The sequence below is a fragment of the Phymastichus coffea genome, unplaced genomic scaffold, assembly GCF_024137745.1.
Source record: "Phymastichus coffea isolate CEN01 unplaced genomic scaffold, Cenicafe_Pcof_1.1 PCOF00006, whole genome shotgun sequence".
NCBI lineage: Eukaryota > Metazoa > Arthropoda > Insecta > Hymenoptera > Eulophidae > Phymastichus > Phymastichus coffea.
Genome location: NW_026706817.1, coordinates 4,841,114 through 4,853,972, shown reverse-complemented (window position 1 = coordinate 4,853,972; position 12,859 = coordinate 4,841,114). Strand labels below are relative to the sequence as shown.

At 31.7% G+C, this 12,859-nt stretch overlaps 2 pseudogenes; one reads left to right on the top strand and one right to left on the bottom strand.

Moving 5' to 3' along the window:
- The first annotated feature begins 7,902 nt into the window (after positions 1 to 7,902).
- Positions 7,903 to 10,328, top strand: LOC131668830 (hydroxysteroid dehydrogenase-like protein 2; annotated as a pseudogene).
- A 516-nt stretch (positions 10,329 to 10,844) lies between these two features.
- Positions 10,845 to 12,460, bottom strand: LOC131668822 (hydroxysteroid dehydrogenase-like protein 2; annotated as a pseudogene).
- Positions 12,461 to 12,859: the final 399 nt, after the last annotated feature.

Sequence of the window (12,859 nt, the reverse complement as noted above, 5' to 3'; positions counted from 1 at the left end):
AGTTTCAGGTTTCATCGAAACCTAATGTGCTTTCGCAAGATCATTTAAAAATGTTGAATGAATATTTTCCAATTGATGCAGATGTGAATAATGAAAAGAAAAAAATTGATATAGTAGAAGCCCAATTACTACATAAAAAATTTGCAAAGGCTGTGGTGAGTATATGTGTGTGTGTGTGTGTGTGTGTGTGTGTGTGTGTGTGTGTGTGTGTGTGTGTGTGTGTGTGTGTGTGTGTGTGTGTGTGTGTATGTGAAATAGAAATTTCCGGATTCTAATTGCCTAATCATTATGTGTTATCGTCGGGATTAATTTTTCGTTATAAATATTGATTGGAAGAAAAATAATTCACAAGTATACAAATAATAGGTAATTTTCAGTTACAGAAGCGAGCTATAGTATTCCCGAAGGATTTTGGTGCGCTGAATCCAAATCTGGCCTCAGAATTATTCCATCACGTCCGGTTTTTAAGATATCCTAACCTAAGAGTGCAAAAAACACTGTTTTTTGACATATTTATGGTTATGTAGTTTCGTAAATAAATTTTATCACAGAAAACTGTTAAAAGCATCTTGAAATATAAATCTTCCCTTTTAAAATGCCGTTGAGTTTGCCTAAATATTTTTTTTTTTCACCAAGATATCTCATATTGAAATTTTCATATTTATGAATTTCTCAAAATTCGAAAATCCACTAACCCATGAAGACCCAAGTGGATGATTTTCATTTACTCTTTTCAATTGATCTTTTGTCAGGAATAAAAGGATATTTTGTTAGGAATTGATATTTCTGACGTACAATTGTCTGATCTTTCGTTCAAACTCATGAATATCTTTTTTCAAAATTTTGGGAACCGCTATCTTGAACACCCAATCTTGAATTGAAAATTTTGAAATTCTAACTTCAGATTCATGATCAGCAACCCCAGAGACTCCCGAATAATAATTTTCAAGTAAATTCACTGAACAGAAAAATTCCAGGAACAAACAGTTAATGGATTTTCGAATTTTGAGAAATTCATAAATATGAAAATTTCAAAATGAGATATCTTGGTGAAAAAACAAGATATTTGAGCAAATTCAACAGCATTTTAAAGGGGAAGATTTATATTTTAAGATGCTCTTAATAGTTTTCTGTGATAAAATTTATTTACGAAACTACATAACCATAAATATGTCAAAAAACAGTGTTTTTTGCACTCTTAGGTTAGGATATCTTAAAAACCGGACGTGATGAAATAATTCTGAGGCCAGATTTGGATTAAGCGCACCAAAATCCTTCGGGAATACTAGAGCTCGCTTCTGTAATAAAATCTTGTATACCTGGTAATTGGTGAGTATAACGACGCCGTAAGGCAAGTGCAATGGTCCTCAAGGTCAAACTTAGTGCACGGTAATACAGGACGCCGATGAAGGCAACTATGCCTCATGGCCCGCATAGAGCGTAGGCAGATAACAACGCGAATAAATTGACTAGAGTCAATGGGTTGCAAGGGGAAAAAGGTAGAGGCAGGCGCGAATTATATTCATCGATATTTATGTTGTAACCTTAAAAGTGACCCCCTCATTCCCCTTCCCAAGTACAATACACCTGTGTCCACGCTATTCTAATCGGCTTGTGTAGAATTTTTTCGTGCAGAATCTACAGGGCTCCTTCTAATCTTCAAAGCACTTTTCGATCTAGCCTTGAGTTCTTGCAACTATATGTACTCTTTATCGAACTTGGCGTGCTTTTTTTGGTCTTGGTGATTCAGTGTGCCTCCACTGGTACGATTGAGTCTTTGTTTCGACGCTATAACCATATACCCATGCTTCGTCACCTGTTATGACCCTTTTAAGGAAATCTGGATCGTCATTGACGTCATTCAACAGCACTTTAACGATGTTCATGCGACACTCTTTTTTGTCAAAATTTAGCAATTTCGGAACAAATTTCGCTGCCACACGTTTCATGCTCAAGTTATTGGTTATAATCGAATGGCACGAGCCAATCGATATGCTTAGGTCTTCAGCATTTTCTCTAACGGTTATTCGGCTATTGGCCAATACTATTTTCTTCACCCCATTATTATTTTCGATGTTGTTGACGTACTCGGGCGTCGGCACGCTCTTTGTCGTTTACATCTTCTCGGCCCTCTGAGAACATTTTGTACCAACGATATATATTACTTTGGTCTAAGGGAGCTTCGCCATATGGCGCAGTCAACATTCGACATGCTTCTGCGCACTTAATTTGGTATTTCACACAAAACTGAATACAGATTTTTTGATCCATTTTTTGGGATAGGTAAACTTCGCCAACGAGCCAAAACACATCAAAACAAAACAGATGTCAAAAAACTAATTGAGCGCTCAAAATAGCCGACCTTGCCAGCATAAGTTAGGGACATGTGTACCAACATAACACCACAAAAAAAATCGAATATACGTAGTCCGCGGAAATTCTAAATTCGCGACACTTTGAAAAGACCAGCTCGTATGGTCCTGGCGCGTGTACCAACATAAGTAAATGGAAAAATCGATGATCGAATGTACGATAACCACAAAATTTAAAGTCACCTTATTGGTTGAACATACATAGTAGATGCCGTGTAGCAGTGCAGCAACAGGAAGAGAGAAAACTTTATCGTTGAACGGTTCGATCTGTTTTGCATATTCCTACAGGATATCTCGAGATATGTAATAATAATAATAATAATTAAAGACTCAATCATTGCATATGTCATAGGAATTTTGGATAAATGCTGCAATCAAGGAAATCAAATATTGCTCGACGTAAGTAGTTAAATATAGATTGCAGTGGTAGAAATTGTATTCATTAGTGTAACATTGGATATTTTCACTATCAGGTTTTCATAATACTTTGGCTACGACGATATAGTAACATACCTATCACTAATACAGATATAAGTACATCTCTTATATGAAAGACGTACATTTTTATTGACTAAAACCATAACTACGCAACTCAAAGATAATCTATAACTACCTAAACAATATACTCGATAAACATTCTTCTTGACAAATACCTTCTTACTGTGTCCCGTAATTTATTTATTATAACTATTTTATTTGTAGATTAATTAAATTAGGTAAAATACTATATTTGTAATCGATGGTTCTGTTAAATGGTATTCTATTTTCTGTTGATTTCCGTTTATAGGGAAATGGTACCTTTTATTCGATTTGGAAAGGGAACATGAAAGTTTGCACGATGGGAAAATAAGTTAGCAAAGTAAAAAAAACTTTATCTTCTTTAGACTGTATTTATTTTGTGTGTTGAGATATGCAACAGATTTTTAACACATACTATTATAAATGATGATTAATTTATTTATGGGCATCATAACTAGAGTTCTATTTGTATTGACAAAATGTTTACACATTATTATATTTGTATTGGTGTGATCATACCTGCATGTTTATTTTTTTGACTTTTTGGTAATGGTTATTTCTAAGATTGTAACAATTTTTGTTCGGCAATGAAACGTCACCACATTCCATAGCATGATTCATCATTATTATATATTTGTCCGCATACATTTTATTCAATTGAATGCTACGATTTGATACTATGATTTAAATTTGCTTAACCATGTAAAGATAAAAATATACTAAATTAATCATATGTTTGTTGTCTTTTGTTGAACGAAATTTCAGGTAGAACATCTTCAAGAAGCTGGAGGTGTCAATGTACATGACTTGATATACAACATGGTACCAAAGCTGATCAACGATGAGGTTTTACAAAACTATAGTTTCTACGGGAGAAAATCCAAGGGTGAAGAAAAGAATAAATGTTTCTCGGAACTTTACATCTGCAAATGCATTTACAGTAAGTTTTTTTGTATATATAAATGTAACGTAATTTAAAATCTATAATTTATTATAATTTTTAGCGGCCTCAAAGTTATCATTCCCTAAGGCTACGGACGACGATATAAAGAAATCGCTATGTAGTTTCTTGGATCAAGCCTCCACTAGATTCAAACGTAGACAGTAAGTATTAAAAAACAAAATTATAGGTGTGTATGAGTTGTGAATATAATTTATATAATTGTTGTAGAAAATCTAACCGGAAGTCTGACTCATTTATATTGCCACTACAATTGGATGGAACAGATGATGAATCTGATCATGCGTAGAGAAGAAAAATGATATACTTTTTCACTAAATTATTTTTGTCTTATTATATAAACTACAAACTGTAAAAATCTATAACTATTACTTATAATAAAAGCAAAGGTCATTTTGGTGGACCTCATAATTTTCACTTAATTGTTGTGTATGTGTACATATAAATAATTATTCCTAAACGTTACCCACTCCTACCAATTTTTCTTTTAACATAAATATTCTAAAAATCACTATTTTAGTATCATATATTTTAATTATCCTAGGTTTTTTTATCGTAAATTTCTTAATTATTTCTAAATAATATTTATATGACTTTTCAACTAAAGCTTTAGAAATAATACGGAAAAAATGCTGCGATTTTCATTGCGAAATTGATTCAATATTTGTAAAAACATTTTTAAATTATACCATAAAATTATTAATTTGTCATTACAAAAAACATCGTATTATGTGTAACGTAAATAAATATTTTAAAATAATATAATGAAAAAATAAATATTTTCTTAATAAAGTTGACGTAACCACTAATTTAGAATTATTGAATGTTTCCTATAACATTTCTTTTGTTTATACACATATATAACTAAAAGTCACGAAGACATTGCAAGGTATAGTATAAATATTTTTGATAGTCAATTCTATACTGCGTCTTGAAAATGTCTATAATATTGGAAACTTTTCATCAATGTGATTTTTCTGCAATATTTCTGTGATTTTGCTTGCACGAATAGTAAAATATTTCAACTGAAATATTTCTAGAAAAATTTATAAACATTTATAGAAAAATTGTAGCAATTTTATTTGCAATATTTCTGAAAGACGTTGACGCAATTTCACTGAAAAATTTCTAACAAAATTGCGAATACTTTACTTGCAATATTTCTGTGATTTTGCTTGCACGAATATTGAAATATTTCAGTTGAAATATTTCAGTTGAAATATTTTAATATTCGTGCAAGCAAAATCACAGAAATATTGCAAGTAAAGTATTCGCAATTTTGTTAGAAATTTTTCAGTGAAATTGCGTCAACGTCTTTCAGAAATATTGCAAATAAAATTGCTGCAATTTTTCTATAAATGTTTCAGAAAGATTACATGTAAACCTTGCAGAAATATTGCAAGTACGGTTGCTGCAATGTTTCTAGAAATATTTTAGAAAGATTGCATGAAAACCTTGCAGAAATATTGTCAGAAAAATTGCAGGAATTTTTCTAAAAATATTTTAGAAACATTCCATGGGAACCAGCAGAAATATTTGAAGAAAACTTGCTGCAATGTTTCTAGAAATATTTTATAAAGGTTGCATGGAAATCCACAGAAATATTGCAAGAAAAGTTGCTGCAATGTTTCTAGAAATATTTTAGAAAGATTGCATTAAAACCTTGCAGAAATATTGCGAAAAAAGTTGCTACAACCTTTCCTGCAACATTGCTGCAGCCACAATTTCGCGGACATAGCAATATTTTAGAAATATTTCAGTGAAGGCTTGCAGAAATATTGCAAGAACCGTTGCTGCAATGTTTCTAGAAATATTTTAGGAAGATTGCATGATAACCTTGCAGAAATATTGCAAGAACGGTTGCTGCAATGTTTCTAGAAATATTTTAGGAAGATTGCATGAAAACCTTGCAGAAATATTGCGAAAAAAGTTGCTACAACCTTTCCTGCAACATTGCTGCAGCCACAATTTCGCGGACATAGCAATATTTTAGAAATATTTCAATGCAAGCTTGCAGAAATGTTTCAAACCTTTCATGAAACATTGCAGCAATATTGCAGCAATATTGCATGCTGTGTGGGTATATACTACTTCTGATCAATCGCTTTAACAAAAGAAATGATCTATTTATTTTTTAACGTTTTCAGCAGAAAAATAAAGGAGAATCTGAATATATTCCTAATATAGTACATAAAGAAAAACAAACGTAAAGATACTCCAGAAGAACCAAATATTATATTTAGCAATCCAGATAAAAAGATTTTTGCTGTGAAAGCTATTTTCAGTTTTGAATTTTCCGTTGAGAAAGATTCGGATAACGATCTTTCTGGTACATGGAAGGAAGATGATTAGAAAATAATAACCCCATACAGGCAAGTGTTATTATTTGAGTCTTCAAAGTTACAGCAGATAATTGTCAAGATAAAGACGCAGCTTGCGTCATAATAATTTTTACGAACGAACTTCATACTCTAAATAATTGTGATTGAAATGTATATATTTTAATGCAAGTGAATTTTTGTAATATTCTTATTATTCTATTTGACACGACGTGGTAGATTATAAAAATGTTCATATTGTATCTTACTTCATATTGTCTACTACAAAGTTCACGTTATAATGGCTATGATATAATTAAACATATTAAGCAAATGAAATTTTGAATCAATGTTGTTTCTTCAATGAAAATTGTCTATTTATATATTTGTATAATAAAGAATTCAACATTAAATAAAATTCGGCAATTCTCATAATCATTTATGTAAACATTATATTTATAATATGTACTATAAAAAATATGTTCAAATTTGAACAAGATATGTGAATGTATATCGGTTAATTCTACTCAAATTTCTTCTTTACTTCAACCAGCAATAAAGTGATACGGATAGATGGAGAAAATAGCCGATGGAATAGGAACGGCTTATAAGCAATTTTTTATGTAGTTTCTATCATAAAATTTCGTACTAATGAACTGTAACGAAGATAAAATTTAATGGTTTGTTACTGCTATATACTTTTGATTTTTCATACGTTCACAGTTTTGAATGTAGGCAGTAACTTCGAAAAAATTACGACCCTTGCTTTACTCACCAAAGTGCCTGCACAATAACTTGATTCTTATAGCATAATTTCTCACCGACTCAACAACCATAGTGATAATTAGATATATATATTCGTACCTGTTATTTCCAGGACGTTTTTTACAAATAACCGTTATTTTTAGGACGCGCAGTGATGAGAATCCGATGAGGCTACAAAAAATTTCATTTTCATGAAGTTGTATCTCATCTATATCGTTTACACAACTATGCCCAAGATTCTCAGTCGGCAGTCAGCCATTGTATTTCTCGTTCCGGTTCCAATGTTTGTTTATATTTTCAAAATTCGTTCGGCTTTCTGAGTCACGCTTGGCATTTCAAATAGTAATAGGTACGTAATTTTTATAGTGTGACTGAAAAATCGTTATTAGAGGAACTAGCAAGTTTGAAGAAAAAATGTAAGACAAATAACATTAAAAAATAAATCAGTACTTATTGTAGGTGCTGGAGGTTCGGGTTGTCCATCGTCTTTATATTTAGCTAGTGTAAGTATTGCTCACATAAGTATTTTTAATTACGATGACATAAAACTGAAAATATTTATCAAAAATTGTGAAAATTAAGCATTTAGAATTAATAAATAGTGTTGTTATTTTCAGTAAATACTCTTTATGCCTCAACACATCCTGAGTATTCAGCATATTTATATTTAGTAACATCAATATCACTAGTTGCCTTGAACCCCATTGGTTTTGTTTTTCTGGAAGTGGCTAAGAACAGTGAAGGAATAGACAATCGTACTGAAAGAAGTAATTGGGACCTGCTTAAAGCAATGGCCAAAGGGATTGCTTTAAATCCTATACTAGTTATCTAAATCATTAGAATAACTGTTCTCGAAATCATTAGAAATCTCATATTCAGTCATAAGTTGCCAACTTTGCTCGAAGTAGTTCTAGAAGTCCTTGGAAATGCATTTTCAGCAAGTGCTCTCTTTTAGCTTGAACTCGTGATGGTTGGCAAAATTCATAAGCTCAAGGGTGTAGCATTAGTAATACCAGGAATTCTCATTTTTGTTAAACTTCTAGTCCTTTCATTAGTTATTAGAGAATCTGTGATACTACTGAATGCTGGAGAAAATTCCACCGACACATCTGATTTGAGCACTTTTGGTTTTCTCTATGGAACCATTCCTACTGCTTCAGCTTTATTTATTTTCACACTGCATTATAATAATGATATTGATCTGATTGTTTCGCCTATGGTTGTGTGTACTATCCTGTCTGCCCCTTTGATGTTTATATCAGCAAAATTAATAAGTGCTATTAAAGGAGAAGTATCACCTGCTGATGAAGGTAAGCGAACTTAAAAATTTCAAACATATTGTTAGTGAATATCTTATTTCACACTCATTATGTGAATGCTTTGTAGTTGAAAAGGTTGGTGGAAAAGCTCTACCATGTATAGTTGATGTAAGAAATGAAACTCAAGTTACCAATGCTATTAAAAATGCAGTGGATGAATTTGGAGGAATTGATATTCTAGTCAATAATGTCAGTGCAATTTCTCTGACTGATACTTTGAATACTGAAATGAAGAGATATGACCTCATGAATCAATCCAATGCAAGAGGAACTTTTCTAGTGTAGGTTGAAGAGTCTTGTTTCTTATATATTTTATAAAAAATGTAATTTTATAGGTGAAAGCTTTGTCTACCTCATCTGTTGAAAAGTAAAAATCCATAATTAATCAATTAAAGTCCACCTCTGAGTATGCATCCAATCTGGTTCAAGAATCATATTGCCTATACAATAGCAAAATATGGTATGTCTATGTGCGTTCTTGGTATGGCAGAGGAATTCAAAGATTAAGGAGTTACTGTTAATGCTCTATGGCCTAAAAGACTGGTAATAATTATTATATATAAATTTTTTTTATAATTAGTTTAGTTAAAACTCATTTATTTTGTTTTTTTCAGCTATTTTTACTGCAGCCATGGAAATATTGGGAGATTCAGAATCAGCGAGAATTAGTCGGAAACCAGAAATTGTAGCTAATGCTGTTTATGCTATTATGTGTAAGGACAGTAAAGATGTGACTGGCAATTTCTTTATGAATGAAGATCTATTGAAGAATGAAGGTGTTAGTGATTTTGTTCAGTATGCTTGTGATCCATGTACGTAATCCCATTCTGCAATATCTTATAAATTCCTAATTTTGTGGAATTATATTGTTTTTAATAATGCTGGATTTCTTCCTAGATGTCGATAAAATAGACCCAAGAATGGTTGAAAAAGAAGTGCAACGGCATCAGAAATTAAGTCAAGCAAGTGGAGGAAGTGGTGGAAAAATTGAAATGATATTTGCTGCAATTGACAAAAATTTGAGCAATGAACTTGTGACCAAGACTGGAGCTATCTTCCAGTTTAATGTTAAAGATACGATATTTTTTAACCATAACAGCACCAGAAGTCGGTGATAGATTTATATAACATAAAATTTTAACTTTTGCTTAAATTGACAGACTAAATTTTTTTTTTCAAACGATTTTCGGGTGATGAAGCTGGAATTAATAATCCCAATGTCATCCATGCACTTATGCAACAATTTCCCCGTTGCTTTCCTGAAGGGATTGAAGAAATGATAGCAATGGAGTGTGTTTTATTAGTTCATAACGAGCAAGATTTTGTTAACGCTTTACCGGAAAACGTAAGGACTGATTATTTTTGGTTCGCCGTACGAGACATTCAGGAAGAATTTGGGTTTCGCCCATATACAGAACTAGCTGATTTTGCGCTCAGTGTACTCTGTACTCCTCACAGTAACGCATAACCCGAACGTATTTGGTCCAAAGACAAGTACATAAGAAACAAATGGAGAAATAAATTAAGTTTGGCTTCAATGCGTTCAATTTTAATGATTAAAGAAATGCTCGCGTTAAGAAATTGTAATAAAAAAGTATAAACATTTATACCTGACGCCCACATGATCGCGAGAGTCAGGAATAGGATTCATAATATACGACAAAACGTTCTCAACAATAATAATAATGAAGGTGGGGAAGAAGTCGAAAATATAGAAGAGGACGGCTCAGATGGATTCAATAGTGATTATTCATTTGAAGATGGTTTATTGGATTGGTATTTGGATCTGAAGAATGGCAAAGGCTCTCTTGGCAAAGGTGAACTGCCAATCTCTCCTGCAGATGCTACATTGACAATGGATTCTGCAAACTTTTTTTATTGTTTTCAGGTAAATCAAAATCATATTTATTTGTAAGATAAAAAATTGAAACAAATGTAAACTTGTATTTTTTTGTTAGGAAAATTGAAACCAGCAACAACTGCATTTATGATGGGAAAATTGAAAGTGACTGGAAATATTCAAACGGCCATGAAATTAGAAAAACTGATGGACAGTTTGAAATCCAAATTGTAATCTGCAAAAAGTTACAAACAATGTTGATTCTTTTTATAAGCAAAGTTTTGTAAAAATGGTTAAATTAGGGTAAAGTAACAATGCAGAATATTTATCTATAAAATTCTATTATATTTTATACGTAAAACTTTATATTGAAATAATAAACTATTTTATATAATCTTTTAAAATATTCAACATATTTTTCTAACGAAATTGTAATTAAAAATATTAATTGTAATTATCCAAAACAATTAATCTAATGAACATTGAACGAAGGTACAAACAATTTATAAAATGATTTTCCAGTTAGAAACCCAAAATAGCTTTGGACTTTTCGTATATACCAAAAAAAATCCACCTATTGACATCCAGGTCACTCTAGGAACTATACCAGCAAATAAACTAAAAAATATAGAATATATATCATTTAATTTCACTCATTCTTCAAAATAGAAATAAATAATATAAAAAACATACCCAGATGGTCCATTAATTTTATAAACTGACAAAAGTATGTTTACATTTATAATACGATTATTGTTCATCTTCAACTGAATAATCACTATTGAATCCATCTGAGCCGTCCTCTTCTATATTTTCGCCTTCTTCCCCACCTTCATTATTATTATTGTTGAGAATGTTTTTTATTACAATTTCTTAACGCGAGCATTTCTTTAATCATTAAAATTGAACGCGTCGAAGCCAAACTTAATTTATTTCTCCATTTGTTTCTTATGTACTTGTCTTTGGACCAAATACGTTCTGGTTGTGCGTTACTGTGAGGAGTACAGAGTACACTGAGCGCAAAATCAGCTAGTTCTGTATATGGGCGAAACCCAGATTCTTCCTGAATGTCTCGTACAGCGAACCAAAAATAATCAGTCCTTACGTTTTCCGGTAAAGCGTTAACAAAATCTTGCTCGTTATAAACTAATAAATCACACTCCATTGCTATCATTTCTTCAATCCCTTCAGGAAAGCAACGCGGAAATTGTTGCATAAGTGCATGGATGACATTGGGATTATTAATTCCAGCTTCATCACCCGAAAATCGTTTGAAAAAAAAAATTTAGTCTGTCAATTTAAGCAAAAGTTAAAATTCTATGTTATATAAATCTATCACCGACTTCTGGTGCTGTTATGGTTAAAAAATATCGTATCTTTAACATTAAACTGGAAGATAGCTCCAGTCTTGGTTACAAGTTCATTGCTCAAATTTTTGTCAATTGCAGCAAATATCATTTCAATTTTTCCACCACTTCCTCCACTTGCTTGACTTAATTTCTGATGCCGTTGCACTTCTTTTTCAACCATTCTTGGGTCTATTTTATCGACATCTAGGAAGAAATCCAGCATTATTAAAAACAATATAATTCCACAAAATTAGGAATTTATAAGATATTGCAGAATGGGATTACGTACATGGATCACAAGCATACTGAACAAAATCACTAACACCTTCATTCTTCAATAGATCTTCATTCATAAAGAAATTGCCAGTCACATCTTTACTGTCCTTGCACATAATAGCATAAACAGCATTAGCTACAATTTCTGGTTTCCGACTAATTCTCGCTGATTCTGAATCTCCCAATATTTCCATGGCTGCAGTAAAAATAGCTGAAAAAAACAAAATAAATGAGTTTTAACTAAACTAATTATAAAAAAAATTTATATATAATAATTATTACCAGTCTTTTAGGCCACAGAGCATTAACAGTAACTTTGAATTCCTCTGCCATACCAAGAACGCACATAAACATACCATATTTTGCTATTGTATAGGCAATATGATTCTTGAACCAGATTGGATGCATACTCAGAGGTGGACTTAAATTGATTATGTATGGATTTTTACTTTTCAACAGATGAGGTAGACAAAGCTTTCACCTATAAAATTACATTTTTTATAAAATATATAAGAAACAAGACTCTTCAACCTACACTAGAAAAGTTCCTCTTGCATTGGATTGATTCATGAGGTCATATCTCTTCATTTCAGTATTCAAAGTATCAGTCAGAGAAATTGCACTGACATTATTGACTAGAATATCAATTCCTCCAAATTCATCCACTGCATTTTTAATAGCATTGGCAACTTGAGTTTCATTTCTTACATCAACTATACATGGTAGAGCTTTTCCACCAACCTTTTCAACTACAAAGCATTCACATAATGAGTGTGAAATAAGATATTCACTAACAATATGTTTGAAATTTTTAAGTTCGCTTACCTTCATCAGCAGGTGATACTTCTCCTTTAATAGCACTTATTAATTTTGCTGATATAAACATCAAAGGGGCAGACAGGATAGTACACACAACCATAGGCGAAACAATCAGATCAATATCATTATTATAATGCAGTGTGAAAATAAATAAAGCTGAAGCAGTAGGAATGGTTCCATAGAGAAAACCAAAAGTGCTCAAATCAGATGTGTCGGTGGAATTTTCTCCAGCATTCAGTAGTATCACAGATTCTCTAATAACTAATGAAAGGACTAGAAGTTTAACAAAAATGAGAATTCCTGGTATTACTAATGCTACAC